Source organism: Hemicordylus capensis, chromosome 3 (assembly GCF_027244095.1).
Source record: "Hemicordylus capensis ecotype Gifberg chromosome 3, rHemCap1.1.pri, whole genome shotgun sequence".
Lineage (NCBI taxonomy): Eukaryota > Metazoa > Chordata > Lepidosauria > Squamata > Cordylidae > Hemicordylus > Hemicordylus capensis.
In genome coordinates, this window is record NC_069659.1 from 162,386,858 (window position 1) to 162,403,223 (window position 16,366).

The 16,366-nt window shown below is 42.2% G+C and overlaps 1 long non-coding RNA gene across 3 annotated transcripts in view; it reads left to right on the forward strand.

Moving 5' to 3' along the window:
• LOC128352139 (uncharacterized) overlaps positions 1-16,366 on the forward strand; it is a 78,157-nt gene that overhangs the window by 29,117 nt on the left and 32,674 nt on the right. Inside the window, exons 3-4 of one of the 3 annotated variants that reach the window (XR_008320226.1) lie at positions 12,625-12,686; positions 13,342-13,418. The exons of 1 other annotated variant lie outside the window; for it this stretch is intronic. This is a non-coding gene — a long non-coding RNA (uncharacterized LOC128352139). The remainder of the gene's footprint in view (positions 1-12,624; positions 12,687-13,341; positions 13,419-16,366) is intronic. One more of the 3 variants, XR_008320228.1, reaches the window with a different exon arrangement.

Sequence of the window (16,366 nt, forward strand, 5' to 3'; positions counted from 1 at the left end):
GCAGGCTTGTAAATCTTTCAAAAGATGTTATCCAATTACCCTTCATGGTCCACAGGCTTCTACAGCATGACTATTCCTTTCTGTGTGAGGAATTAAGTGTTCATGAAAGGTTAGGAACCAATGGAGTTGAAAAGTGAGGCTCTGCATTCCCTCCACCCCTTAGAATGTCACATTGCCTGGCTGTATGTTCAGATATATTATGAGGTCTTCTAAAATGGTTTTGATCTGATCAACAGCAGTAACCCCTTTCTGATACACAAGACCTCATAGGTTTCTGATCTGTTTCTGGTTTACTTAATTTAATGCAGTTTAATATATAGAAATACATACTAGCTCTGTTTCCTGCCATTCTGTTTTGTTGACTGAGATTATATCACAGATTAATAGCCCCACTTATTCAGTTTCAGCTCAAGTGTTTATTTCATGGTCATATAAGGTAGGCTGCATTGTACTGAGGAAAAATATACATTTACTATCCTTTGTAAATATAATCTGGCATTGTGCTTTAACATTCAGACAAATCTCATTTGTACACTGATATTTTACAGGTAATAAGAGCTGCAGTTTACACTAACTCTGCTGAGAAATTTTATGAAGAAATTTGTAAGAAAAAACACCACACATTTATTTGGCCATAACAGTGACAGGGTTTTTTTAAAGCTGATGTTAGAGCAATCCAGCTGCAGGCATAGACCTGAACCAGTGACCTGTAGGTAACCTTTGACATATGATGGCCTTCCTTGTTTAAATATTCATTCAGCTTCCAATGGACCCTAAAAAATGGGATTTACCTCATAATTGCTGTGGGAAAGGAGTTAGTTTATCCTTGTTGTAAAAAGCACATTGCCATAACCATTTGCACATGGGTAAAATGAGAGCAAAATGTTAGAAAAAGCAGGATTCATCACGGATCAGTGCTTCAGAAAATCAGAGTGCTCTGACATTGAGATATTCTAAAAGAGAAAAGAAAAATGTGCTGAAGTTCCTCAGAGACTAACCAGCTTACTGTAGCATGAGCTTTTGTGGGCAACAGAACAGATTACTTTATTTATACATTACAAATTTTTGTACCACTTTTCTTAAAATGTTAACTCGAAAAGATTTACAATAGACATTAACACATGTCAACAGAAAATATATCATAATACTTTAATTAAAACAAGCTTACAAATCATTCTCAGGGTTTAAAAGAACAACGATCATTATTAAGTGCAGGAAATAGAGAAAAGCTTCCTTCCCCCACCCATCAACTTTTTATATGCCTTCTGAACCATAAACATCTTGGGATGTCACAGGCTTCCCTGGACAGGGTGTTATATAGAACCTGGCCTATAGTAGAAAAGGCACTACCGTCTGGCAATGATGTGAATAGTACTGGCCAACATTCTAAGTAATGAAGCAAAAGGACAAGCAAGTAGGAGGCTGCAGGGAGAAGTCTCCCACCCCACTCCCAACAGGTCACTCTTCCACAAGGCCATTGAGGACTTGCCCCCACTTGGGCTCATCATCACCCTGCCTTCCCACCAAGCAGATAAGGAGAGTCAGGTGAGCAGCATTACACAACTTCTCCCCCCCCCCGCAACTCCTCAAACTCTGTGTCACTTGCAAATATGTCCCTGAGGGTTGCATGATTCTCAGGGACATATTTTTGGATGGCACAGAGGGTTTCTGGGGGAAGGGGAGCTAATCAAAATTCTTCTCCCTCCTCGTAGGTGCCGAGCCTCTGTTAGTCAATTGTGTTTGCAGCACCAGTGCATGTCACAGTGTACCAGCATTTTGTTATTTAGCATGTCAGCCAAAGAAAATGCCAAACAGCCAAATAATATTTTATTTTTCCTCTTGGAAAGGGGTGGGTTGTCAACCCTCAATTGGTCTGGTCTCTCCAAGAATTGGCATGATTCTCCAGAGGACTACTGAAACAACTCTGGAGATTTTCAAGATCTGATATTGTGAAAAACATTGGAAACAAGATTGGGGGGGGGGGATCTCCAGGAGTATTTTTTAAAAAATTATTTAACATATTTTTATACCACCCCAAACTTACATCTCTACTCATGACTCTGAGTAGCTTCAGCCAGAGACAAGGGGACCCAAACTTGAAAATCATGAAACTCTTTTCTCCCAGTGTGGGGTCCTGATACTGATTCAAATAAGGGGCCCCAAGGTTGCTACTAATGAAAGGAAAACTAAGCCAGTCAACACGAATGATGCATGGAATGACATGTTGTTAATGTTGTTGATAGAACTGCTCCATGGGTGACTGGTGAACACCTCTAACTGTGTTTGGGCTTGTGTGGGGAAATTAGCAAACTAGAATAGAGCAGTCCAACGTCAGAATAAATTTGTATTAAGTTTATTTAATTTATTTTTTACATATTTTTATACCGCCCAAAACATACATCTCTCAGCAGTTTTCAATAAGATAAAAACAACATTAAAACATTAGTTAAAAACAAAAACAAGAAATTTAAAACACAATAATTTAATTTTTAAAAAACAATATTCTAAATCAATATTAAAAACAATCAAAACAGTATCAGTTAAAAGCCTGGGTGATGTCATAAATCTGTTGGCTTGGCTGAACCAACAGGATTTACAATCCCTTGAGCTCCATTTCTGTGAGTCAAACAGAAAGTCTGTAGATAAGAATAACAGCCTAGCTGCATGAACAAAAGCGAAAAATGACCCACAAAGAAAAGTAGCATAAACACAATAAAGCCTCTTGAACTAAACTAGGTACCCCCCCTCTACGATAACTGAGCAATAACGGAAAACAATGGAACAAGGAATGAACAGAACAAGGACAGGCTGAAACACAAAATGTTGAATAATTCTTAAGTACGGACACTGTGTGCGATAGGCAACGTTGCTGACAGTGTTGATTTAGAAACTGCGTCAGCTTGATATAGTGCTTGAGATAACCGGCAGCCAATCAGGCTTTCCTGACTCAGCATTTCTGTTGCCTCTCCTGTGAGATCTTGCACCTGCGTGTCTCCCACTGAGCCTTTCTATTGAGATGTCTTCTTAACATAGGTGAAATTACAGCTTCCTCCTGATCAGTCTCCTCAGCCCTCATCTCTGCTAGCTGTTCAGATTCTTCTGTCTGCTGCCATCCCAGCTCAGCTCCAGAGTCTGTTCTCATAGCCAAATCCTGCTGCTGTGCCTCTGAGCCTGTACTCCCACCCAAGTCCTCCCGCTCCACCTCTGACTCTTCTGACTCTGAGGTCTGGGCCATGATCGGTGAACAGATGCATCTTTAAAGACTTTTAAAAATTTGTCAGAGATGGGGAGGCTTTTATTTCACTAGGGAGCGCATTCCAAAGCCTCGGGGAAGCAACGGAGAAGGCCCGTCACTGAGTAGCCACCAGACGAGCCAGTGGCAAATGCAGACAGACCTTTCCTGATGATCTCAATGGGCAGTGGGGTTCATAATGAAGATGTTCTCTTAAATACCCAGGGCCCAAGCTATTTAGGGCTTTATAGGTTATAACTAACACCTTGTATTTTGCCTGGGAAAATATTGGCAGCCAGTGTAACTCCTTCAATATAGGAGTAATATGGTCTCTCCGAGATGACTCAGAGACCAGCCTGGCTGCCGCATTCTGAATCAACTGTAGTTTCTGGGCTACGTACAAGGGCAGCCCCACATAGAATGCATTACAGTAATCCAGTCTGGAGGTTACCAGCAGATGTACCTCTGTTTGGAGGAACATCTATCTCAAGAAACGGACGCAGCTGGCATATCAGCCGAAGCTAATAGAAGGCACCTCTGGCCACTGCCTCAACCTGGGACACCAGGGAGAGACTTGGATCAAGAAGCACCCCCAGACTGCATACCTGTTCCTTCTGGGGAAGTGTGACCCTATCCAGAACAGGCAGTTCAAAATCGTCTCCCGAGTTTCGACCCCACACAATGACTACCTCCATCTTATCTGGATTCAGTCTCAGTTTGTTATCCCTCAGCCTGCCCATTACCGACTCCAGACAGGCATTTAGGGAGGTTATGCCCTCTCCTGATGATGCTGACATGGAGAAATAGATTTGTGTGTCATCAGCATACTCATAACACCCTGCACCAAATCTCTTGATGATTTCTCCTAGCGGTTTCATGTAGATGTTAAGCAACATCAGAGACAATATGGAGCCCTGAGGGACACCATACAAAAATTCAGATTTTGAAGAACAACAGTCTCCAAGAGACACCATCTGGAATCTGCCCAAGAGGTAGGAGCAGAACCACTGCAAAACAGTGCCTCTCACTCCCAACTCCCTCAGACGCTCCAGAAGGATACTATGGTCGATAGTATCAAAAGTCACCGAGAGGTCCAAAAGGACCAACAGAGTCACACTTCCTCTGTCAATTCCCAGTTGGAGATCATCCATCAGGCCGACCAAGGCAGTCTCCACCCCATAGCCAGCCCAGAAGCCAGTTTGAAATGGGTCTAAATAATCCATTTCCTCCAAGACTATCTGGAGGCCACCACCCTCTCAATTACCTTGCCCAACCACGGAAGGTTGGAGATAGGCCTGTAGTTACTCAGCTCTGAGAGATCCAAAGCAGGCTTCTTCAGAAGCTGTCTAATAATTCCCTCCTTAAGACTAGGAGGCATCCTACCTTCCCTCAGACACACATTTATAATCTCTACCAGGCCTTCTACAAGAAACACCCTGCCAGATAGTATACGCCATGTTGGGCAAGGGTCAAGAGAACAGGTGGTAGGCTCCACTATTCCAATCAGCTTGTCCACATCCTCAGGAGTCACAAACTGGAACTGATCCAACCTAACCACACAAGAGGAGTCGTTGGACACCTCCACATCAGACACTGAAGTAACTGTGGTGACGGAGTCTAAGTTGGCTCGAATAAGAGAGATTTCCCTCCCACAAAGTATTCATTAAACACATCACAGCAGGTAATCGATGCTTCCAGATTCTGATTCAAGGGAGGAGGGGCACATACTAGCCCTTTCACAACCCTGGACAACTCCACTGGACATGAACTTGCGGATGCAATACGGGCAGAAAATAATCTCTTCTTTCCCGCATGTATCGCCTGAGCACAGGTCTTCGGATGAGCTCTATGTCACAATCTGTTGGATTCAAGCCGAGTCTTTCTTCACTTGCGCGCCAATCATCTACCTCACCGCTTCAGCCCCCGTAGTTCTTCTTTATACTAAGGGGCTGGTTTTGAAGTGGGTTGGAGAGGATGCTTAAGAGCAATCATGTCTACTGCCCCAGTGAGTTTGCTGTTCCAATTCTCCACCAAGGCATCAACAGGATCACCAGCAGAACCAACACTAAATCCCTCCAAGCCTTTTTGAAATCCTATTGGATCCAATAACCTTCTCAGGCGGACCATCCTAATAGGTCCCTCACCCCTGCAAAGGTGGGACGTGATTGTGAGTCCAACCTTAACCAGATGGTGGTCCGTCCATGACAATGGGGAAATCACAGAATTCCGCACCCATAGAACACTGCCCTGATCAGAGTGAAAGAACAAATCAAGCACGTGACCAGCAATATGTGTCAGCCCGAGACAACTTGCAATAGGCCCATAGTCGTCATGGCTGCTATGAACTCCTGAGCTGCCCTGGACAAATTGTCCCAAAGTTAACTCTGAAGTCCCCAAGCACCACAAGCCTGGGGGACTCCAACACCAAGTCTGAGACCCAGGGGCGTAACAAGGTTGGAGTGGGCCCAGAGACAAGATTTTTAAAAGGGGCCCCCTTCCCCACCGTCACCACCTACCTCTCCTTCCACTGGCCCGAGAGACACTTAACAGAGGCAAGCAACGGTGCTTGCAAAGGAAGGTGGGATGGCTTCTTTTGGGGAGCTTCTCTCTCTCTCTCCTCCCCCCAAGCAGGAAGGTTGCTGCTGCAAAAAAGAATGCTTTTTTTCAAACATTCCAAAATGAAAAAGCAACGTTGATTCTTTCCAGAGGCTATCTGATCTCCAGACCACGGTCCATAATCAGAAAGCCTATTTTGCAAGAAAACCTGACCTCCCTCACAGTGGCCAGGTTCTAAAAGAAAAGCAACCAACATCAAGGCTCTTAGACTTGTACAACCCCAGATGGGATTTTGTAGAGGGGACGGCATGCACCGATCCCTCTCAACTTCTGAAAACATTTATCTCCTCCTTAGTAGTGTAACCGTTGGCAACATTGTTACCTTCCTTTATTTCAATCGAGCAGGGCCACTACCAGGGGCTATAAAATTTCTCGTGGGAGTCACCCACCCCTCATCAAGACAAAAGGATAGCTTTTAAATGCTGCCGCTTTCCAGAAACCATGGCTGGCCAGGGACGGGAGAAGCGGCCATGCGGGCGGGCAGGGAGGATAGCAGGGGAGTTGGGACCATGTGGGCGGGTGGGGAAAGCACGGGCCAGGAGGAGGAAAGCCAGCCCGGTCAGAAACCGTGGCTGGCCAGGGAGAAGCGGCCATGTGGGCAGGCGGGGAGGAAAGCAGGGGAGTCAAGAATCTCGGGACCATGTGGGCGGGCGGGGAAAGCACGGGCATCCAGCCAGGAGGAGAAAAGCCAGTCCAGCCAGAAACCGTGGCTGCAGGGAGAAGCAGCCAGGCAGGGAGCGGGGAGGAAAGCAGGGGCCAATGGATGGGAAAGGAGGAGGAGCCCGGCCTCACGAGGCAAAGGATGGAGACAGAGACAACAAGGAAATACCAGTGCCAGAACAAGGGGAAAAAAACATTTTGAAATTGGGAAAAAAATAAAAGAAGCTTGGGTAGGCGCTGGGTAGGTGAGAGCCTCTGAGGGGGCCCCCCAAGGCAGGGGCCCCCGAGACAACGGCCTCCCCATGCCTAATGATAGTTATGCCCCTGCCGAGACCAAGTCCATCAGCTCAGTTAGGGACTCCATTGAGCAGTGGGGAGATCAGTACACCAACAGAAGTCCCAGTCTATCCCTGGTCCCTAGACTTAAGTACACACATTCAATATGGTCCGACACTATAACAGGGATCCTGGTAAGGGAAAGGTTATTCTTATCAAATAACCTACTTCCTATCGAAAGTTCTGGCCCGGGGGAAAATAACTGACAGAGAGAAAGTTTGGTATTCACAAATATAATTGGTTTATTGAAGGGTTTAGGGATACAGCGGAAAAAGAGTTGATTAAGGCAATAGTCTTACTAAAATACATCACCGATTAACCGGCTAACTTGCAAAGAGGCAATTTAGCTTGGTGTCCAAATTAGATGACTCCAGGCTGGCTTGAGAAAGGAGGCTTTAGAGAAAGAGGTGTTTTTTTTATTTAGAAAAAGAACAGGGGTAGGGAGAAGGCCAGAGGGGTGCAGTGGTTCTTATACTACCTTATGGCTCAGGCGCGGCCAAAGGTCCTTTCCCTCAGGAATGGACTGGGAGCCAGGAGGCAGCAGTGAAGAACCGAATGCTGTTCAGGGGTTAGGCAGCAGGGATAAATCCCAAAGGGGTCTGGTTTTGTGTAACCAGCAGTTTCTCATAGCAGTGAGGTGAGGTGTGTTGTGAAGATTGGGCCAGTGAAGGAGGCCAACATGGAAGCTGAGAGTGGGAATAGCACAAAGAGAAAGACATGGCCTGGTGTTACAGTGGGTGTCAGGTCAATTGCCCAAACAGCAGGTGGCTCCAAGGAGTAGAGACCAAAAGAAGCATACTGTTTCATGAAACTAGGGCCAGTTATCGCCACAACAACAAGCATTTATATACCGCTTTTTGACAGAAGTTCCCAAAGTGGTTTACATAGAGATAACAATAAATTAATAAGATGGATCCCTGTCCCCAAAGGGCTTACAGTCTAAAAAGAAACATAAGGCAGTCACCAGCAGCAGCCACTGGAACGATGCTGTGCTGGGGCTGGATAAGGCCAGTTGCTCTCCCCCTGCTAAATATAAGAGAATCACCATTTTAAAAGGTGCCTCTTTGCTCAGTTAGCAGGGGCATGCCCTGGGGCAAAATGCTGACTGCTCCTCCTACCTGAGGTGGGGGATTCCGATGGATCTCAAAAGAATCTTCAAAATTACCCTAGGTTGTGCTAGGGTAAGCACAGTGGAGTGAAAAGGTGGAATGAAAAGCACAGTAGAGTGAACAACCTGTATGTAAATAGACTGAATGGCAGGTTGAAAAGACCCAGTAAACTCATCAGGTTTTCTTAACGAGTGCATCTCCTGAGTTTCTGTGACCACCATTCTCCTTTGTTGGGTAGGGGGGCAGCACTTGCAGTGCCTTATCTGCTTTCCTGCTAAGATGATTAGTTTAGCTTTTTTGATGAAACCAAGGAGGGGGGTGTAACAGGGTCAGGCCGAGAGACTTTGAAGTTAACTCGGAGGCTAACTCGTGTCTGCTTAGACACTCCCAACAGAGGGAAAGGTGCGAGGCTAATTCCCTTTCAATTTGCATGCTAGCTGGTTAAACTGGGGGTGATTGTTCCACTGCCTGCTACCAACAAATGGTGAACCCACAATTCCATGAGGCTCTGAGCATGTTAAGAGTGGGAACTACAAGCCTGAAGTCCCAGACATGAGCAGAGAGGCTTCTGGGAGCCTACAGAAAGGCAGTGCTGGCAACAATTTGTAGTTTGGCCTAACTAACTTGTATTTTAATCACTCAGCAATGAGCCTATTCCTATGTTACTTCAGCACTGCGGGTCCTTCCAAGACTGTTCCAATAAGGTATGAAACTGGACAAAGCTGCTGACATGCCTACCTTCAACACCAGCATCTTGGGAACAACATTTCCATGAGAAGCAGCTAAATGGCCAAATTGTAGTTGTTACTGTTACCATTATGTGTGATTAGGCTGTAGTCTTAATGTGTGATCTGAAAGGTGGGGACACATTCTTCCTCCACCCCCTCTAAATGGCAACTCTGAATCTATCACAACAATTACATGTTTCACACACATACTATTTTTTAACCATACTCAACCAATGAAAACTAGGGCTAATCTGGTATAATAAATGCCATTCTATGAAAACAAAGAGTCTTGTGTGACTTTAAAGACTAGCACATTTATTGCTGTGTACGCTTTTGTGGACTACAGTCACAATAGCTGTAATTAACACCAGAAAGTTATGAAAATGATTGGCCTTTACTCAGACCAGAGAAAATAAATTAAACATTGTTCAGTTGTCTCACTCTCCAGTCTTCCTTTGGAGTTCTCCTGTTAACCAACAGTGTCTTTCAGGTCTTCAGTAGAGCTGCAACAGAAGAATTTCCAAGGAAGACTAGAGTGTGAAGACTAGAGCATGAGAAAGCCAAATTTGAATTTATAAACTATGTTTGATTCTATAGTTTCTGGTTGAATAACGACCAATCACTTTTATCAGATTACAGAGTTAATTAACTTAGCATTGCTAGAAGGATTTTATAATAATCAATTACTACTATTGTGAATGATCACCAGGCTTATCTTATATACTTTAACGTTTGTCATAAGACTAGGTCTCACATTTCCTAACCATTTGTAGTCCACAAAAGGTTGTCCTCTAATAAATGTGTTAGTACTAAGATGCTGCAAGAATGTTTGCTGTTTTTCCGTACTAATAAACCCAGCTTGCCCTCTGGAAGCAGTTATCATGTGTGAAGACATTAAATTATATATAACAGTGACCTTGCAAATAGTGATCCTATGTTAGGGCATTTACAAACTGACAAAGTTATGATTCAGAGAAAGCTGAATGAAAGTAGTCAGTAGATATGTGCAGGGAAAATAAAGAATGGGGTCAAAATAAAGAATGAGATCATCCACCAAAGGCAAACTGGGGTGCATAGTCTTCAAATAATCACTAAAATCCATCAGTGTTGGTAGCAGGAGCAGAATGGAATATTTTTCAAAGATTATTCCAAGCAGGTTTCTTAGAATAGTTAGTTTTTTCCCCCTGGGCAATTCCTTGGAAGAGTGGGACAGCTGTTTCCATCCCCAATACCATTTTGTTTGTGTCATCCAAAAATATGATACAAAGTTCCTAAGCTTCTTCTGATGCAGTAGCCAGAATTTCTACCTAGTTATCACTCTTGATTACTTACACACACACAATCACACATACACACCCTCATCGACCTCCTCCTCTATTTTTCTTCACTTGATTCAGTGAGTGATTAGGCAGGCAAGAAATAAGTCCATCTTATTTATTTGTTGTTTCTCTGTGTAAACTGCCCTGAGCCATTTTTGGAAAGGCGGTATAGAAATCAAATCAAATCAAATCAAATCAAATCAAATCAATCAATCAATCAATCAATATACACCTTCACCTCCTCCTTTATTGAACACAAGGTTTTTCACTTTTTGCTCAGCACATGTGCTCAGCAGCAGGCTGGTTAGTGTGGTATAAATGGTTTTAAGATGTGTACTGTGCCTTCAAGTGGTTTAGAAGTGTGAGCCGGCTGAAGAGAGTCAGTAGATCAAAAGGGCAGGAAGCAGCAGAAGGGGGCTTGTTCAGCTCTGACTCTGTGTGTTATATCTTGTTTCTTTTCCATCCTTCTCCTCATATACTGTTCTAAACTAAGCTCTGGTCTTGATCTTACTATCCCAGCCACAGTCAATTTAGTCTGCATCTCTCTCCCATGCGACAATTCTGCAGCGATTTTTGTGTCATTGCATGATGTGTGGCTGTATATATCTGCAGAAATTCAACAGTAAAGGTCTTCCACATTTCCCCCTCTAGCCTCGCTGTTTGTAAACTATCAAAGTTCTGTCGAACCTCTAGATCTCCCTGTTTGCTTGAGGATCCCAGCCACTGGGTGGTTACACTGGCGTCCTATGTATAATATTACATTCTGCTATAAATGTTTCAAATTCCAAAGAGATAAATTGAGTCCCATTATCAGAAACTATCTCTTTAGGATTTCCTTCCCTGCTGAAAACTATAGAAATAAATCTTATAATTATACCAGATGTTGCTTTTGTTTGAATTCTCTGGATCAGTTTTAGCTGAGCACTGCAGAAGCAAAATTCACCACTGGATGATAGCGCCTTATAGTAATAAACAAAAATGGCCATTCCATGAGGTCAGATAAGGCAATTGCCTCAAGTAGCAGATTATTGTGATGCCAGTGAGTGTGGGCGGGCAAGATCCCTCATCATCCCTGCCACCTTACTTCTTTCTGTCCCCTCGCCATCAAGCTGCGGAGTAAAGAGTCACTGCAAGGGGGTCCTCCTCCTCCTTCTTTTTGTGCTTTGTAGTGACAGACAGCACCCACTACTTGACTCCTCTTCCATCTCCCCTGCTCCCTTATGTGTACTGGGCTAGTTAGGAGAAGTGGAGAAGGAAATGTTGAAAGGGGAATACAAAATGGGAGATATATTTTGCAAACACATTTAGAAAGTATCATCTCCCAAAGAAATCAATGGAAGCTCATAGCTAGATTCAGGGGCAGAAATAATCTTCTGTCTTGAACTCCAAAAAAGAGGGCGGGGAGAGACAACCTCTTCCTAACACTTGCAATGAGGTGAAGACAATTAATCTTAACAGGAATATTCTTAAAGAATACAAGTGTGTGTAATTGTAGCATGTGAAATTGAAAACACTTTCTGCTAACCTACACTATGAGTTTAGAATCAGCATATATTTTCCCAGTTCATTCAGAGACTCTTAAGTAATTCTTTTCACGCACTCTCTGGGTGTCCTCACATTCTACCTGATAAGAGCTATTAACTGTTCAAAAAGAGCTGATTCATTTATCACTAGCATGGATTCCTCACAAATTCACACAACGATACAGTTTGAGACAAAGAAAAATGAAATAAACCCCCCAAACAGATAATTTGCTTTAGATATAAAAAGGATTAACGAACAGTTTACAAGCTGCACAACTAGAATACTCACAACTTATGGCCACCCAAAGGTAGTCTAAAAGTGAGTGGCTCATCTGTGCCAACATCATAGCAAGCCTTGACAAAAGTATGTCACGGCTTCTCTTTTCTTCATGGACTTTAATGCTATAGAAGGGAGGGCCGCCTGCAGCTAAGAAGGTAGTTGGTAAAAGTGACCCAGGGTTGGGATTTAGATTAGAATCAGAATTATGAAGTTAATTTACCATTTTGCTAGCCTACATACAATATGTTTTCAAATGACACTTCATCGGTACAAGTTGGACAGTTTTTGACAGAAAACCACAAGCAAATGATGCTGTTCAAAGGATGTAACATGTTTATTTCATGAGCTTCTGTATACATTTTTCAGAAACAGGGACTAGGGAAAACAGAGAATCTGTACAATTGGCTCAGTGGTTCTCTGTCAGAAGAGAAGGACAAAGTTAGTGGCATTTGAGGCCTGGTAATGGAAAGCCTAACTGTTGTGATTCTGGTGCCCTGGGATCTGGTCACTGAGACCAAACATAGCTGGGATTCTGGAGCCCTGGACTGAACACCATTATTATGCATGCCAGGGTTGGCTAACTTGAGGCCTCCCAGCTGCTGTTAGACTATAACTCCCATACTCCCTGGCTATTGGCCATTGTGGCTAGAGAAGTAGGGTGTTGTAGTCCAACAACAGCTAAAAAACCTCAGGCTGGCATCCCTGATGTATGCCTTTTGAACACTGGCCATATGAAGACTTTGCAATGTATATAATATCCATTAGGAACTTTCACCACTGCATAAAATGATATTATTTGGCACTGGTTTGTTGTTTTTCAGGTGGTGAAAACAATGCACAGAACTTCTTTTACATACTGCACATACTACCGAGATGAGTTCCGGTGAGAGATGCGTTTAGTTAACTAACAATGGATGGATACATTAATCCAAATCTTAATTAGTTCAGTCATTTTTTGGCAGATATCCCCATGCATTGTGGTCTGGACCATATACTGTGATTATTTTATTTTATTTCAAATTGTTTTTAATTTGTGTCATTAAGTAAAGAGTAACTGAATGTCAAATCTAAAATACTAAGGAAAAGCATTACAGAAAAGAAATCATTTGATTACCTGAGGATTTTTATTACATTTTCTTTTATTCCATATATTATATAGCTCACTTCCAGATTATACCAAAAATATTGCTGTCCTCTACAGGGATTAGGAGCATCATCTAGCAAAAGATAAGCACCTTTGGGTTTTACTGCTTTAAGTGGGAAAATTAAGCACATGCTTAAATCACTTCCATTGAAACTAAAGGGACTTAATAGTACTTAAGTGTGGCAGGAACTTTCCCTAGAAAATCTGTTTTAAAAGTATCAATGGAACATATATCAAAGGTATGTGGAGAACACTGACAAGCTAGGAAGGGCAGGAGGAGACAGGAACAAATTTATTAACTTATTTAAATAAATAATTTCTAAAATAGTTATGTGGCATATCCTATCAATTATTCAATGAAAACATTACAGTAGTCCCTCTTTTGTTTTTACAGTGCCTACATTATTGCATTAAGAAAATTTGTGTTGTGTCTTAATGTGCCTTTGCTTCATGGCTCACAACACTGTCAAGGTATGCATTATCAGCAATTTTTATAGTGCTCTTCAGCATTTGTCTTGTTGTTTAAAATCAGTAATCCAAAAACCTTCAGTTTAAAAGAATGGAAATTGCAAGCTGAGTTGCCCATCTTAATTTCCGTGCCATATATGTTAAATAAATAAGATATAAGCTACAAAGACTTTGTACAGACTGGTATATGATGATGGCTTTAGAAATGAGGCCCCATGCACCTATACTTTGCCTTGATCAGAGATGTATCAGGCAGAGATTCATCAGGGCATCTCTAGGAAGTGATTAGGGAAGCTACACATGTTAAATGTCTGCCTGGATGCATCCCTCCCCAGCCCAATGTCCAACTGAAAGACCAAGGCAAAGTGTGGGTGCATGGAGCCTCCTTTCTAAAGCCGTCATCATATACCAGACTGCACAAAGTCTTTACAGTTTATATGGTGTGGAAGTTGAGATGGGCACCTTGACTTGAAATTTCCATTCTTTTTAGAGCACAAGTGAAAATGTAAAGTGTCTTAATTCTCACCTTAAACTGAAGGTGCATTACTGAATTTCCAGGCGTTTTAAAAAGGGAAATCTAATTCGTCACTATGGGGAAGAAAGAGCTTACCCATGCTGGTTTAAATTGAATCTCCCCATTCTTAAGCAGTATGCCTCTGATGTAAAAACCTCTGTGATCAAAGGCATTCTGCCACCACCTTATATGCCACTGCAAGGTCCTGGTCATCTCACTTCTGCCTCGCATTCCCCAGTAAGTCCAATAGCCACCACATTGCTGCAATATGTGCCTTCACAAGTCCATTTGTCACCCTGCCCCCATTGCCTCATATAGCTCATAGGTTCCCGTTACCTTGCCACCACCTTGTGCTTCCTCATAAGCATTCACCCTAGCTTGAGTTTTCTTCCACAACCCCTTGCCACCTCCTTGCCTCACAAGTTCATACACCACTCCCCCACAGCTGTGGAAATAGTATTGGGAGGAAGTACATTTCCCAGATGTCTTCATGTGTTTCTCTGTTGTCCCTGTGTGAATCTGCAGCCCTATGGGTTCTGCTTCCTGCAGAAAAAGGCCCTCCCCACTACAAGAGCAAAGATAAAGAACAGGGAATCACAGATAACAAGTCAATGAATACAAAATAAAACCCATGAACAACCTTGGACAGGTCGAAATGTGAAAAATGCAGTATACACATGTAAAGGGTAAAAAAAATACTCCAAGTATAATCTGATCCACAAACCGCAAAAGGCATCAACAATACAGAGATAATGTAAATACAGACGATGTGGGCTAATGAAAAGCTCCAGAAACGAAAAGATATTGTTCTTGACCGAAGCTGATGTAATGCTCGTAGTGCCAAATTGCTTGAAGTAAATCCTCATAGGTGAAAGGAAATAGTCCTGAATGAGAAACTTGACAGACTTCCTAGGTAAAGGTCAGTTTCGAGATAGGCTTCATCAGAAGTACCAATAATCTTCTTTCCGGAAGAGCCTTGCCTCTTAGAGCAGCACAGTAACAAGTGCCTGCTAAAGCATGCTAATCTCCTAGAGTATAAGGGTCAATTTTTTAAACTGTTGCATCTTAGCCATGTTCTGCACCAGATCTGAATGGGGTGGTGTCCCCTACTCGATGCCTGCAAACTTTGAGGCAGATTGGGCAGACTATTTAAATCTTATCACCAAGAGAATATTCAGGGCTTATAATGTTAGAATGCTGAAACAAAAGCTGCATCTTAATTATATTAACAGAACTGGAAAGATTCAATTCCCTCTGCAATTGGATGATACAATTTTCCTTCTATTGAAAACCTGCTGATTTTGATCAGTATTTTTTGGAGGGTATTTTAGTACCTTAAGCCTTGTTTGACAGAAGTTATTACTCATGTCTCTCCAGATTAATAGAATGAGAGACCTCAATAACTGGGCTGGGCACATAATTGATCTTCATACTCACAGAATACCACTCCCACCACAAAGTCATAGATTAACAATTTTATAGCATAGATCCCTTTTTCTTTTTTGACAAACATAGTTATTATAATGTCAGATTCTTTGAGAACACACTATGTGCTAGGTTTCCATTCACATTTTTAAAAGGACCTTTCCATTATTCTCTCCTCCCACAATACCACTTTTTAGGGATTGTTTAAATGCCAGTATAATAAAAGTTTATGATAAAGTATATAATAGTAATAGTAGTAATGGTAGCAGTAGGCTCAGATCTTGCTAATTTTGTCTCACATTGGATAACTGAAAGGATTTGAGAATCTGAACAACTGCTTTTGCATTCGGGGGTGGGGGGAATTGAATAGTAGGACACTGAAAAATCATTATTTCATAAAATCCAATATAGAGGATTGTATTTAATGTCCTGCAACATACCACCCTAAGTGAAACTCATGGAAACAGTGCCACCTAGCATTTGGAATTAGCAGCAACAACTTTCAGAAAAATGTACACCATGGTAGTTTCATTATGACTGAGCAAGAAGATGAGTTAAAATTATGAAAGCTATCCACGTTGCAATGACTTTTATTAATGCCATTATTTGGACAAACTGTCTTGAATGGAATATTGCCTTAATCATCAACTACATTTTGAGAAGTACAGAGCTCTAAAAATTTAGAATTTTATTACTTTTAGTAAGCTTGCTTTTCACACAGTTTCACATGTGATCCAAACAAACATTTCGAAGCAGTTTTTTATTCTCTAGTGCAAGAAAAAATGTCACAAAGATTAACTATAAAATAAGTCATAAAAACACAAATTTCACTCATAAACGGTTTGTTTTCAGAGCAAAGGGGTGATGGGCGAAATAGGATACACAAGCAGAGAATAGTAAATGCATGATATAATATTAAATGGTTTGAGAAGCATGCATAACAAATTGATAACCAGCAATTCTGGAGGCTAACTATACATAACACATGAGCACTTTTAAGAGAAGCCCAGCT